This window comes from Cryptotermes secundus, unplaced genomic scaffold (genome assembly GCF_002891405.2).
Source record: "Cryptotermes secundus unplaced genomic scaffold, Csec_1.0 scaffold931, whole genome shotgun sequence".
In the NCBI taxonomy this organism is placed as follows: domain Eukaryota; kingdom Metazoa; phylum Arthropoda; class Insecta; order Blattodea; family Kalotermitidae; genus Cryptotermes; species Cryptotermes secundus.
In genome coordinates, this window is record NW_019732382.1 from 980,785 (window position 1) to 995,132 (window position 14,348).

At 41.7% G+C, this 14,348-nt stretch overlaps 1 protein-coding gene across 4 annotated transcripts in view; it reads left to right on the forward strand.

Moving 5' to 3' along the window:
• Positions 1–14,348, forward strand: part of LOC111867651 (beta-1,4-N-acetylgalactosaminyltransferase bre-4) — a 51,678-nt gene that overhangs the window by 19,293 nt on the left and 18,037 nt on the right. Inside the window, exon 1 of one of the 4 annotated variants that reach the window (XM_033752750.1) lies at positions 937–964. The exons of 1 other annotated variant lie outside the window; for it this stretch is intronic. The gene's annotated coding sequence lies outside the window, so the exon portion shown is untranslated. Of the gene's footprint in view, positions 1–936; positions 965–7,033; positions 7,270–10,998; positions 11,016–14,348 lie in introns of those variants that run through there. 2 more of the 4 variants (XM_033752749.1, XM_033752751.1) reach the window with 2 other exon arrangements.

Here is a 14,348-nt window from a genome sequence, read left to right on the forward strand (position 1 = left end):
TTATTATTATTATTATTATTATTATTATTAGTAGTAGTAGTAGTAGTAGTAGTAGTAGTACTAGTAGTTAACGACACTGTCAGTATCGAGACTGTATAGCATCACGATAAGATGATTAGTGAATGTGAATGAGCAGGTTGAATGAGAATTGGTAGGTGAGCATAGTACTTCTCGGTCCAGTATTACGTTCAACACATCCCTCCTGACCTGACCTGGAATCGAGCCCCTGCCACCGCTGTGGGATATTCGTTTTGTATCTCACACTGTTGTCTGCCCAGAATTGCCCCTGTAATTCCATTTTTTCCTTCTACATTACCCGAAGACATACAGCACATTTGTCAAACCTTGAGGGGCACAGACGAGTTTCAGGCCGAGGCGTGAAGCCGTGAAATAGTTTCGGAATTGAGTATTATTTCCTGTTAGGCTATTTAACTGACTTCCGACGAATATAGCCGCCTGCCAATTACTTATGTGCACGTTTTATCCGTGGCATCAAATGAATTATCTTCGTGGACAAGCGTTTAAGTCACTTTCGTAGAGTCAGTAGGTTTTCATAATTTTTGTGAGTCTCTCCAGGCAAGTTCCATGGTCCCTTTTTCTCCTGTTCCACTTTTGTATGCCATTCAGAATAGCAATATTTATTGTTCTTTGGTACCAAAATTTAGTAGTTGGTACGATATTGTTAATGAACGTTAAACGTTTTTTCTCACTTTTAACAACTTCAAAGTAAGGCTGAGGCGTTGAGAGTTGGAGGAGTAAGCCTGTTCTTTCGTTAGAGAGTTCCATGTTTTCTGCCCTAGTAGCCATTCCGGATAATCGAGATTACTGTGGTTTCTGTGCACACCGTTACACCGAATGAGATATAGTTGGCTGAACTTGTGTCAGTGGCATTTGCCAGATGAACTTCTGAGGGGCTGCGGTCCCTCAGCTCTTCAGGCTGCTTAGTACTTACGGAGAAAGCAGTGTGAGTATTGTGCCTAGACATGTAAGTATTACGTGTGTGTGCTGAGAACCCTATATATTCACCACCTAGCACCACTAAGGACTACAGCAGACAGACGCATTGCCGTGTAGACGTATTCAATACGTACCAGGTTTGAATCTCTGGATAAATACCAGGATAATACAACAGTTACTTTCATATAGGTCATGACCACTTTCTTCCAAATATTTATCGCCATGTTCATCTTCCCATTTCTCATGCCGTCACTATATGGCATCTGCAGTTGAACTGGCCCGGTCTAGAAAATCGAAATTAAAGTTCATGGGGATTTTTTATTGTAGAAAAAATGTAAATAAAAAAAGGCCTAGGCAGTGCCCATTCTGCCTGGTCATGGGGAATCGTTGCGCTGACCACGTGACGCCATCTATCCGCTAAAGTTAGCACTAACTTCATCGACAAGCGGCGGTCGCTTGGTATAGTTCACTTGCGGACTAAAGGCACGGAGTTTGAGTTTAGTTGAATCGGCATTGTTAATAATAAAAATTATCACTGAGTTCTGCTGTGACCAAATTCCTTTTGTTTTCACTTCCAGTACACCTTTCTCAATGCCCGAAGAAGTTTACAATAATGGCCGTTGTGAGGAATTGAGACATCTTTCCCCTTTAATTCCTCGACTTATAATCCATGACTGCATAGCGTTTGTTCTACTAGTTGTTGCGTGTTATTTGTCGGGCAGCAACGACGTTACCCCGGAAACTGGATAGTCTTCATTGAAGGTTCGTTGTCTGGGAACGTCTTGTTAATGAAGGTTCGTTGCCAGATAACGTCTTGTGTATAAAATACTGCATAGAAGTATTCTTTGACATTCTACCTCCGCCGTGACCGTGCGAGTCGTAGGAGGCGACGATGAGGGAAATTTCAAATTTGAGACAGTAATATATGGTCTCGAGTACCAAGGGACTCGGACCCGAGAAAGACAGCGCTGGCAAGGACCAGCAGCATATACAAAAGAAAGACCCGTCCTCTCATTAGAGAGGGCGCCTACAAAAAAAAAAAACAAGACCGCAACTCTCAAACAGTAATAAAGATCTGGTCGCAAACCCCAGATGGGTGCTTTATGCCAAGACAGACTGGCCGACTGACCGTCGGTCATAAAATGAGACTTAGACTCTTTGACATTCTGGTGAGAGTTGTTAACACGAAAGGACCGAATGTGAAACGACTTGTTCAACATTTGTGTTATAGTTACGTTGAATTGTAGTTAACGTCGTTGAGTAATAAAGTGACGTCGCAAAAATACGCATCGATGTCTTATTTCACGACATTTTTTGGGGTGCCGAAACCCGGGAAGAAGGATTGCGGAATCTTGGTGATCGTGAATGAATTTGTGTCCATCACAAAGTAGTAGATTGTCTCACGACACATTTAGACGTCAAGACTTCGAGGGAAGGGAGGAACAAACACGCTCACGGTCGCTGACTTCAACTTGGCTCTGTCGACATTTCCGACTTCTGACTTTCGACAGACCCCCATACAGACGATCAATTAGCTTGTGAGATCGTACTTGGAGATACCCTCACAACTCGACATGGCAGATAGCGAACTCCGAAGGCTATAGAGGAAGCGCTCCACGGCAAGGGCGAAAGTGACATGGTTCACTCACTACTTTTATAATTGAATCCACCGCCAGCACCCCACTTGTGGATTAGAGCACAGAGCAAGCCTGCCGTGACAATTTAATGAACGGTGTGCTTTTTACTTTTAGGATGCAGTATAATTTTAATTATTAACCTATTTTAACATAAATTGTTAGTCAGGTTGCATTTTTCAGACATTTTAGAGTCTAATGAGGTTTGACAGTCGTCAAGAACGATGAATAAACACGGCTGAGTAAATAAGCGATGGTTGAAAATACTGAGAATTCCAACAGACACAAGAAAACACAGTCATGTTTTACTTAGCATCATGCTTGGTGTATATTACATCACACGGCTGGGAATGAAACAGCTCTGGTGTGAATTACACAGCGGCTATGGGTACTACGTAAGGACTGTCGAGCATGAGACGCCTCTTGTGCATTACGAAGGGACTGTTAATCATGAAGCACGCCTCGTCTGTATTACATAGGGACTGTCGAGAATGAAGCACGCCTCGTGTGCATTACGGAGGGACTGTCGAGCATGAAGCACGCCCCTTGTGCGTTACGTCAGAACAACAAATCGAAGCACCATTACCAGCGGAAAGGATAATACCCCTTAAGTCATTCGGTGTTACCGGCATTGATTGTGCGGGACCACTCTGTATCAAGGTAGGAGATGGCTCAAGCAAATGTTATATTACTCTTTTCACTTGTGCGACAACACGAACCATACACCTGGAACTCTGTATGGACATGACAACCGATAAGTTCCTCTTAGCACTTCAGAGATTCACAAGCAGACGTGGCCTGCCGCACATAATCTACACAGATAACGCTCAGGCTTTTCACGCGGCAAATAGGGAATTGATCGAACTCTGGACATCCCTTTCTACCGTTAAAACACGCCGACACTTCTTCGCAGAACGGCATACGTTGGAAATTTATTGTAGCACGTGCCGCTTGGTGGGGAGGCTTGTGGGGACGGATGATAGGTTCGACTGAGCGCTGTTTACGGAAGGTTTTAGGGCGTTCCCAGGTGGACACGGAAGGACTTTGTACCCTCTTAACAAGTATTGAAGCCGCACTGAACTCGCGATCCATAATCCAAGATGACAACAACGAGACTTTGACACCTTCACATTTTCTCAACGGTGGGAAACTGACAACCCTCCCAAACGACCCAGAACCAACAGGGACAAAAATGCTGACCAAGGCATTCCGGCAAAGTCAGAAGCTTACTCAGGATCTTTGGGGTACCTCCTACAATTGAGGAACTACCACGAGGTTATGAGACCACCCCGACAAGGACCTAAATTCAAAGTAGGAGATACCGTTATCTTGCAAGAAGAAAAACAGTCAAGGCACGTGTGGAAGAAGGCTAGGATTGAACTATGTCCAGGAAGAGACAACCTGATCCGAATTGTTATCCTTCGACAACCGGACACAACAAGAATCAGTCTTCCAGTGCAGCTGGTCATTCGTTTTTAAATTGACCAGGGTGGGGAGGATGTGAGGAATTGAGACATCTTTCCCTTTTAATTCCTTGACATATAATCCATGTGTCGTGAAATAAGACCTCGAGGCTTATTCTTGCTTCGTCACTTTGTTACTCAACGACGTAACTACAGTTCAGCATAACTGTAACACAAAATGTTGAACAAGTCGTTTCACAGTCGGTCCTTTCGTGTCAACTCTCACTAGAATGTCGAACTGTCCATCTCTCCGTGCTCCGTGGTCCGTGCTCTGTTGCTAGGCAGCGAATGGTTTCTAGCTTGCGATTGGCTAGCACACGTCACATATTGTTGTAGACCTTACGTAGCAACGACTGTTTACTCGCCGTTGCTAAGCAATGGTACCTGAGCTGTCACTGTAATGTCGTTACTGCCCGGCAAATAACAGGCAACGACTAGTAGAGCAAACTCATATGTAGTCGTGGATCATAAGTCAAGGAATTAAATGGGAAAGAAGTCTCAATTCCTAACACCATGACTGCATAGCATTTGCTCTACTAGTCGTTGCGTGTTATTTTCCGGGCAGTAATGACGTTACCCGGAAACTGGATAATCTTTATTGAAGGTTCGTTGCCTGGAAACGTCTCGTGTGTAAAAACACTGCATAGGAATATTCTTTGACGTTCCAGTGAGAGTTCTTAACACGAAAGGACCAACTGTGAAACGACTTGTTCAACATTTGTTACGTTGAATTGTAGTTAACGTCGTTGAGTAATAAAGTGACGTCGCAAGAATACGCGTCGAGGTCTTATTTCACCACAGCCGTCAGGTAAAGTATTACCGAGGGATTCTTCCATCCAGTTTGGGGGATTGTGTTACAGCCGTTGATCATTCTGGTTCGGATTTTGTTCCGTAGTAAAACATTCAAGTAAGATGTAAGTTTTGAGGTTTTCACGGCGATGACAATGAAGAAAGATGTTTGTTTCCGTTAAATGTTTCTGCAATTATAATTGGTTTAATGATGATGAAGTTTTACGTTGTTTCAGAATTCATGACATATATGTTGCAATGTTGCCACTGAAAGTGTGATCTCTGGAAGTTCTCAGTTTTTTCATAGAACTGACTTTTTTTTTTGGTTTTCAAAGAGGCATAGCTAAAATGCGTGTATTAGCTTCGCCATGTCTGCTCTATCTGTCCGCATGTAGCAATTCTGGAACCCCTGAACAGAATTTCATTACATTTTGTATTGGAGAGTTTTGCTAAAATTTGTCAACGCATTCAACTTTTGGTTAAACGGACCAAAATAATAGACACTTTGCATGAAGGTTCAACATGCATATCACTTCACGTTTCGAGCATAGCTCTCCAAATGTCCATCGGAAGGAAGGGAATTAAGCTTAGGAGGAAAATGAAGCACAGTACACTTCTTCCGAAGGTATTCGGTTTTCGAGGTAATTTAACAGTAACAGTTATATGCCATTCTTAAAATTCTCTGTTATAAACGTCTAATAGCAGGCTACTGTATTCAAAACACGGCACCTTCGAGCCAAGAGAAACTACCTTTTAAAATTTCCCTTTATTATTATTATTATTATTATTGGAGGGAGTGGGTTTCCCCATGCACCGCGGCCAGTGGTCTATTGTACGTCCCCCTGTGATATTCTACCAGTCTCTATACCCTACCGATACTGGTGCGTGCCATCAGTCCCGACTCAGCCAGCGAGTTCGGCCTCTACTGGCTCAGCAGTATCTAGATACTTCCCCCTCTAACGGAGGCATTGGAAACTACTTGGGCGGGAAACATTTTGCCTAATTTTGCTCAGAGGTCTCCTAGAGACATGAGGATCTTTTACGTGCCGTAAATCTACGACACGGGACCCACGGCTTAAAGTCTCTTATTCCATGAATTTTTCCGCCCTTAAAAATTCCACGACCTCCTCCGGGTTTGAACCCGCGTACCTTGAGTCATGAGGTGGGAACGTTACCCCTAGACTACGGAGGCCGCTTAAATTTCCCTTTAACTAACTGTATTGTGACGACGTCGTTGGTTTTGTGTTTTTTATTTTACGAAAAAAGGTCGAGTTATTTTTTATCTAATTGTTATTTACGTTTGACCTCTTCCCACGCACATCGACCCGTTTAAAACTGTAATACAGTGAATTCTTAATTTAACGGACAAAATTCTTCGGTGCTTTCCCGTTATTCTTCGGTACTTCCCCCTAATGGTCCGGATATTATGTTGTGTCTGTGTACTTCGTCAATCATGCTGCGAAGTGTAACGTTTAGTACACAGATCATTCTAGCGCAGATTAAATTTGTGTTGTGTTGTATTTGGTTTGTTCTGTGTTAATATTTTTTAAATTAATACCTCATGGGCAAAAACAGTCAAAGGACAAATTTGAGTTTAAAACAAGTTAGACTTGACTGAAAAATTAGAATCGAGAGTGTCCGTCTCACATGTTTGTGAGGAATACGTGCATTTGGATTTAACGGACATTCGGCAGTATCGGACATTCCCGCCCCCGATTAGTCCTTTAATTCGAGGATATTCTCTGCTGCAAGCATTTAAGACGGGATGGCTTAGTCAGTAGTTTACAATTTGTACAACCGAGAAATGAATTCCTTGCAGGGACATGGATTTTTCTCACCAGCTTCTATACCGGCTCTGGTGTCCAGTGGTTACTAGGATCATAGCTCCCAGAATAAAGCTTCTTGGGTGTGAAGCTTACTATCTCCATATAGTGTCCAGACTAAGGATGCTTGGGGGTATACCTCCACTCCCCTTTGGTCTCGGGTTCGAATCCAGAAGAAACCATCGTAATTTTTTTTTCAGTTTACCTAATCCTTTCAACCTCTAAAGAAATGAATATTAAGAACAAGGACAACTTTGCGTTGCGACTAAAAACATGCTAGGTGCTCCACTCGTGTATTCAAAGTTGTGTTTTATTCGTTCGAATTGCATTCCCGTTACACAAGATACACGAAACGTGACAAGCAAAATCGTTTTCCTTCGGCAAAACGAATTTCGTACTTGTAGTTCCCGTAAGGTTGATAAACGCGTTGTTTTGACTGTATCAGCTTCAGATTAATGAACTGTTGTGTTACCTCAATGAAAACGGTGAACCCTGACGGTCTACCGTTCACTTAGGAATGAAAGATGAGGGCCTGTTCTATTCGTCACGTCAGTTGGGCCTATTATTCTGATAGGTAAATGTACTTTGCATAGAAGTAGGCGGGTATGTTTTGGATTTTGTATAACGATTTGCGTATTTAGTGTCATAGTAGTGACGTGCTCTGGCAGCCTGTGTTCCAGTCTTCTGATGTATCTCTAAGGTTAGATGAGGAAAAGAGGTGCACTAGCGAACAAGGAGCCAGAAATTTCAATTATGGGACCAAAAGAATCAATTTTGAAGAAATGATTTATGGCTGTGCCCTCAAGAGATATATGTATGTGTGTAAGGGGTGGGCCCTAAAATCCGGCCCTTGCACTGCGACCTTCAGTGGTCTATTGTGCTTCCCCTTTGGATTAACCCTTTATTAATCCTATACTTCGAATGAAATGTAGGCCTATATTTACGGGGGCGCCATAAAAGTCACTTGGTTCCATGAAGAACTGACCCAGGTGATGAAATCTAAATAAGCTATGGCCTCACAGTCACAGTCAGTGGCTGATTCGTCTTCTTGTAGGCAACTTTCACAGACTGGGTCATCTGTCAGTCACAGTTTGAAAAGGTTCCTTCAAGAGATGATTTTTAGATTACAAAAGAAGTTGTATTTTATCTGTCAAGAGTCAGTGCGATGAGGTTTACGAGCTGCCAATGCATTGTTTTCACAGGCCACTCTGACACTGAAAATAAATGACGTTGTAGAAATGGGAAGTCTACACTTTGTGATGTTACATTACCATAGTATTGTACACAACGATGCTATGGTGGTTGTCTCTGAATAAAGGACAGGGTCTCGTAGTCTGTGTTCACAGTTATTGATGTAATTTGCATAAAATTACAAGACGATATGAACAAGATTGTTTACGGTTCTGCCGAAATGTTACTTTGACTATGATTCTATGGGAACTGGAAGTTATCCCCCTCCCCGAAGTCAGTCTGGTTTTTAAAACAAGATGGCCGCTATCGACTGGAAAAATCGAAGGAGGCATACGTGTTTTCAGCAGGGAAACTTCGTTGAATTAGCCACTTTTAATGAAGATGAAAATAGGATGATAATATTAAAACGGTTTTGAGGGAAGTGGACTGTCCACATGGGTTTGGTTCAATTAACTTAGGATTGGGTTCAGCGGTGACTTCTGTTTCGGTGATGTGGAGCCATTTTGTTCTAATACAATATATTCCAAATGTACAAGTATATGTCATTCAAAATTATTCTGTAAGGAGAATGTAAAAGAGAAGTGTGATATATGTTGTGGAGCTAAATTATTTATGTCAGCTTTACTCGTAATGGTTCTTCTTAGATTATGCAGACAGGTGTATAGATGCGCACGCGCTTCCTGTTTGTCTAAGTCTATGAAGGGCTCTCACAGGTCATATCAGTCATTGCCAAGGCACATGTCCTATTGGATAGTATTCTCGGATTAAGGTTTTCACGTTACAAATTATTTACTTATTACGGTTTAAATGTTCACGAATTTTTCTGTAACAGTGCTATGTCAACTACCAGTGTGTTATAACGTGAATGTTACACAGCGAGGATGTGAGTGACAGTTGCGGTGGCCTGTTTGAGCTTGTTATCCCGCTGTTCGCTCTAACGATGGAAGAAACGCTTTGATATTTGAGGAAAGCAGGTTTCGGAAAAAATAAAAATTGCTGTACTCCTGATAGTCGAACTGCGGTATTCCTTCGTATCCTACGTCCTCTTGAATAACATCGCTTCCAACAGAAATAAGTACCAGGAATCTTCCTGGTGGTGAAGGGCAGCCGTCGCTTAAGGCTGCCAACATTACCGCCATCTATGAGCCGAATGTCTAAAAAATATGGGAGCCTCGACGTCTCACAACCCTATGGGACTACGGCCTGTTACAGGGATAGCTTTTTGCCTTTACTTTTTAACTTACTTAGTCGGCATAATAATTTTATAAAGGATGTAGTGACTCTTGATTCTTAGGTCCTTTGCTTTCTTGACCATGTGTGTGGAACAGTGATCCCCAAGGCTCGCGAAATCTCATAAGTCCTGGAAGATTGGAAGAAACATGACTTTATCGTTCACTTTCCGAAGTCACTGTTTGCCATGACATTTTCACAAGTGGCAGTTGCGCTTACATCGTTAATTTGAGGTATGTTTACTGTAATAAATTGGATGTTTATAGTCTTGTGTGGAAATTTATGTGCACACCCGTCTCATATTCTGCGTGGCATGAACCACATATCGAGAAAATAAAACAACGGGACGACAAAAGATAGTTTCCGCTACCCTGATGGGATTCGAGCTGCGGCAAACAGCCCGATAGTTAAGTCAGTAAGACAAACATGGTGTGTTTGTGTGGTTGGCAATAATATGTAGGCTTTAACGCGCTTTATAAATCGCTGTTTGCAGCTAGGTTATATTAGAGGTATATTGCGAACATTTGTTGAAACAGCATGTCTACTGTAACACGTTCTTAATTTTTATGTACACACCAGTAGTCAGAAAGTGGGGCTTCTGAAGGTAAGGACTGCTTATTGATGTTTGGCAGATGCTTTTCGTAAACTGCGTATTCACCCGTACACTTCGTTCTTGTACCCACACTTGGTCAGAGCCTGTTAGCTCAGTCGGTATAGTAACGGGCTGGACGGCCGGCGTTCAAATCCCTGCAGGAGCAAGATTTTCATAGCGTCCAGACTGGCCCTGTGGCCTTCCCAGGCTCCTTTTCAATGGGTACCGGAGGCTTCTTCCCCCGAAGTAGAGCGAGAGGGGCGTGAAGCTCACCACTCCTATCTAGTGCCGTGGTCAAGAAAGGTGGAGTTACACCGTCGCTCCCCCATACGTCTTCATGGCGTTGTCCCTAATTAATTAAGCACAGGGAAAACTTTACCTTTACCTGTGTGACGTATGTTATCTGGTTGAATGAATTTTATCAAATGTTGAGTCATATTGTACTTAAATATTAGAGTTTTAAAATTATTAATTTATATTCTCTTTTTGAAGAAGAAAGCATGTAAATGACAAGGCGTAACAAGATATTCCGCCAGTTTCACAGTTTGTAAGGCATTAAAGCTGTTTACAAATAAAAATAATAATATGCAATTGATGCTGCTCACTTCGCTGCTTGTTATGATATGAAATTTTCTTTAGAATTTTAGTGAAAAGCTGTACGCTGAGGGTTCTCAAACTGTTTGTGCCTCGTAACTACTGGAACGCGAAAGCAAATGTCTGGACCCCATGGAGTAAAGAAGAACTTGGAAAATATAAGCAGTTTATTTCGTAATGATCTTATAATGTAAATGAACAACGATCAATTTTATATCTGTCTAGATTACTCTGATTCTATTCGAAAAAAAATTAGCATTCACAGGTAACGGTTCTCAGTGAGAATGATGAAAATGTATGCGTGTGATATTCTCGGCAGTTTATTGTGGTAATACTATGAATACTGTTAACATAATCTGAAAAACGTTCCTGTACGCTATATGTTTAATTTTAGTCACATCCTGGCACATAACATTTCAGTCCTTGTTTGTAAGTGACACGTTTCACTTCGGTGACGTTAGAGCATGAGTGAGGAGACTATGGTCCGCATACTGGATGCTTTAGACGTTTAGGTAAGCGTAATGTTTCCGGTGGTGATAAAATTTTGTCTTAAAGTTTCGCGGCTGCGTTCCTCCAGCTGAAGAGTTCTGCCCCTGCTTTAGAGTGCAGCTAGCGCAGGTGTTCTGATCATTCGTCTGAGAGATCGGAGGACGTGTCTGTGAGAAAACCTGCGTTTAATGTGAATTCGCCTATTGAAGCGCATACACGAACGGATCACTTGTCAGTTCGTGATTGTAACCTCGTAAGTTAATTTATCTGATTATTCCATCTTTCGATAGTAGAATGTAGTTTTCAAAATTAGGTAAGTAGGTTTTTATATTTCAAATTCAATTTGTGGACATCTTCAGATATAACATGGCAAAAGTTTGGTATTCGTATTTTGTTTAAACGTTTTATTTGGTTATAATTCTCCTATAATGATGTAAATCGAACAAGAAGGCTCAGAAAAAGTAAATTTATTTTTGTTACGTTCTGTTTCAAACGCATAGATACGAGTGACGCCCAGAAATGTGCCAATAAAACGAATACTTTTTTTTTTTTTTTTGGAACTGCGGAAGTTTTGGGGACACGCGGTAGCGTAGTTGGTTGAGGGGCTATGCTACAAGCCGGAAGGTCGCGGGTTCATTCCCGATGAGGTCATTGGATTTTTTTTCAATTGACCTAATCCTTCCAGCCGCACAATAGCCCTGGGGTCGACTCAGCCTCTAACAAAAATGAGTACCAGAAATTAATTATATAATTTTCCTGGGGAGTAAAGCGCGGCCGGCGCGTAAGGCTGACAACCTTACCGCCATCTTTGAGGCGATTGTCAAGAGANAACGTGGGACCTTCAACGTCTCACAACCCTATAGGCCTTCACGGCCTGGTACAGTGTTAGCTTTACTTTTAATTACTTACTGCGAAAGTTTTATATCTTCAAGCCCCACGATTTAAGAATTCTTGTATTCATATTGTGACCCGTTACCTTACGTCCATCACCGCGACAGCCGCTGCAGTCGAAACTGACACTTCCACGACAACGAATACGTGGAAATTGTGGAACTCCCGCAGCGACAAATCGTAGCAACGAATTGTTGTTGAGTAACAACGGATGAGACGAAACACGCTAGCGGTGTAATCTATAAAGAGCGTTCCCGAAGCAACGGATTGCTGAACAGCGGCAACGGAACCCTGAGGAATGATGCCCGGTATCCAGTCCGCATAACCCCCATATAAGCAGAGCTTACGACACGTACAGAGATTGGAGTATCAGAATATTAGAATATTGAGTATTGAGAACGAGACAATCTTGGGATAGACGCCGCCAGAGACAGTTGAGATCCAACCACGGCCAAGGATAGTTGAGACGTCGCATTGGGGTATTGGCCCAGAAGTCAAGTAATACTGCAAGTGGTGATAAATGGAAGGTGTGTAAGAGTGAGAGTCGAATAAAGATCCGCTAAATCCGAGACCCACGTAAAGTTATTTGTCGCGTGACATACCCAACACGTGATAATATATGACTATAAATATGTCTACAGTATATCCAGATCATCGTAACAAACTTATTGTAATCAACCTAACAGTACTATACGACGATAGAACGGTCATATGCTCTCTAGTTTCTTCTGTCGTCTTACATAACATTGGGATCTGTAAGGGGGTGTGAAATTTTGTGAGGTTGAAAGAAATTTCCTAGGTTTCGGAGGAACTTGACTGCCCTGAAGTCTGATTTATGACACTGATACGTTCATTGAAACCGTTGCGAAAATAAAAATGGCATGATGTAAATTGACTTCGCCTGGATTAGGTAGAGTATTTTCAGATAGTTGCCATAGCAACAGTAGTGTCATAATGAGGATACTTAACCACCGAATGTCGCATTGACAGCTACACATAAGTAGACCCGAAAATTGGTTCCTGTCGAAATCTGCAACTGTGCATGACATTGTGTTGAAGCTTACAGCAGCATTTTCAGAACGAACTTTTCGTTAATATCGCTCATGGTATTATTTTTTTAATGTCGTGCCTTATGTAATGTCAGTATGACCATCGCGAGCACTTCTTATGTGAAAGGGACATTTTATGTGATGATTGATCGTCGAAAAATATGTACATTTTATTGATGCAACAGGTATGAATAAATTTATTAATGGACTTATAATAGCGCAGTGCAAATTCATCGTACTCTGTATGGACATGGCCATCTATCTGATATATTAAAAATAAGGCGTCGTTATCGGAGAAGTGGGTAGAGTACATAAGAAAATATATTCTATCAAAGCATTTTCCTCGAGTTCACTTAGCCGTGGGTATAATTTTCCAGGATGTAATTAGGTCGTAAGAATTTTCTTGGAAACGGTGATGAAAAACGCAAATTTTTTTTCCGAACCAGAATTCTAACTTGTGATTCCAGCGTTCGGTCGGCCGAAATTTAAACGCATGGGGTCGGTAACACGAAAGTAAGTGTGCCTTGAAAACAGCTATCCATTATTGTTTTGAATGCACAGTTGAATTATTCACGAGAATGATTTTATCGCCAAATATATTTATCGTAATTACGGCTGTTCTGCAACACTTTTCGTTTAAGGAGGGGTTTTGTGAGAATTCCTTTTCGTGTAGGCCTAATGAACATTAGCTGTGGCTTCGTTTTTTTATGGTGCATGCGTTTTAAATTATCTCAATTTTATTTACAGAGTTCTTTAAATGTAGTTTATATTTTTATATCGTACTGATACATGTAGTAGCCCACTTCTCATAAGTAGTAGTTAAACCGTAGAGGTAGTGCTTGTGAATGAAATTTTCTGTTCTGTTCCCCTGTTTGCGTAATGTGTATTCACGGCCTGCCATTCCAACAAGAGGTATCTGTGATTGTTTCTATAGTCATTCCAAATTAATTTTGTTGCAGTAGCCGAACTGAACTTAGGTAATTCGCTCATTATTAAAAAATTCTTATAAATTGTTACGTACCTCACAATATCAGGGTGTAATCATAATCGTTTAGCGGAAGCTCTATCCTTCTGCCACCTGCCGCCTCGATGTACTATTATGTAAGTTACAGGAAGTTCAGATTGTGGTCTTCTGGATTGTGATGCTGCGTTGTCTCATAGCTGGATACCAAGAGCAACATGCTGCCTCCATCTTCGGGTTCTGCCATGAAGATGGAGGTAGTGTGCTCCTGCGAAACGTCCTCTCCACCCACACGACTACACCGTATCACAGTGCAGAAGACCACGTTTGAATAATTTGAAACCCTGAAGACGTATACAGGAAGTTATTTTTCTGCTTTATATTCCGAGGATCACTGGTTCTAATCTCGCTTCCTGCTAACCCAGTTTTTTTTTCCAGTTTTCTCATAATCTGTTCCCCTGAAAGTTATATCAAGTCACATTCGCAGAACTAAAGATTCTTTTTAAATTTTACGTTTACTTACTTACTCATGGAGCTGAGCCCTTCTTGAGGAGCGGCCAATTTTGCAGCTACTCAAGAATTTCCCAGCATTTTATGGAACCCGAAGGTTTATCACCGTGTTCACAAGAGCCCTCCACTGGTCCCTATCCTGTGCCAGATCTATCCAATCCATACCATCCCATCC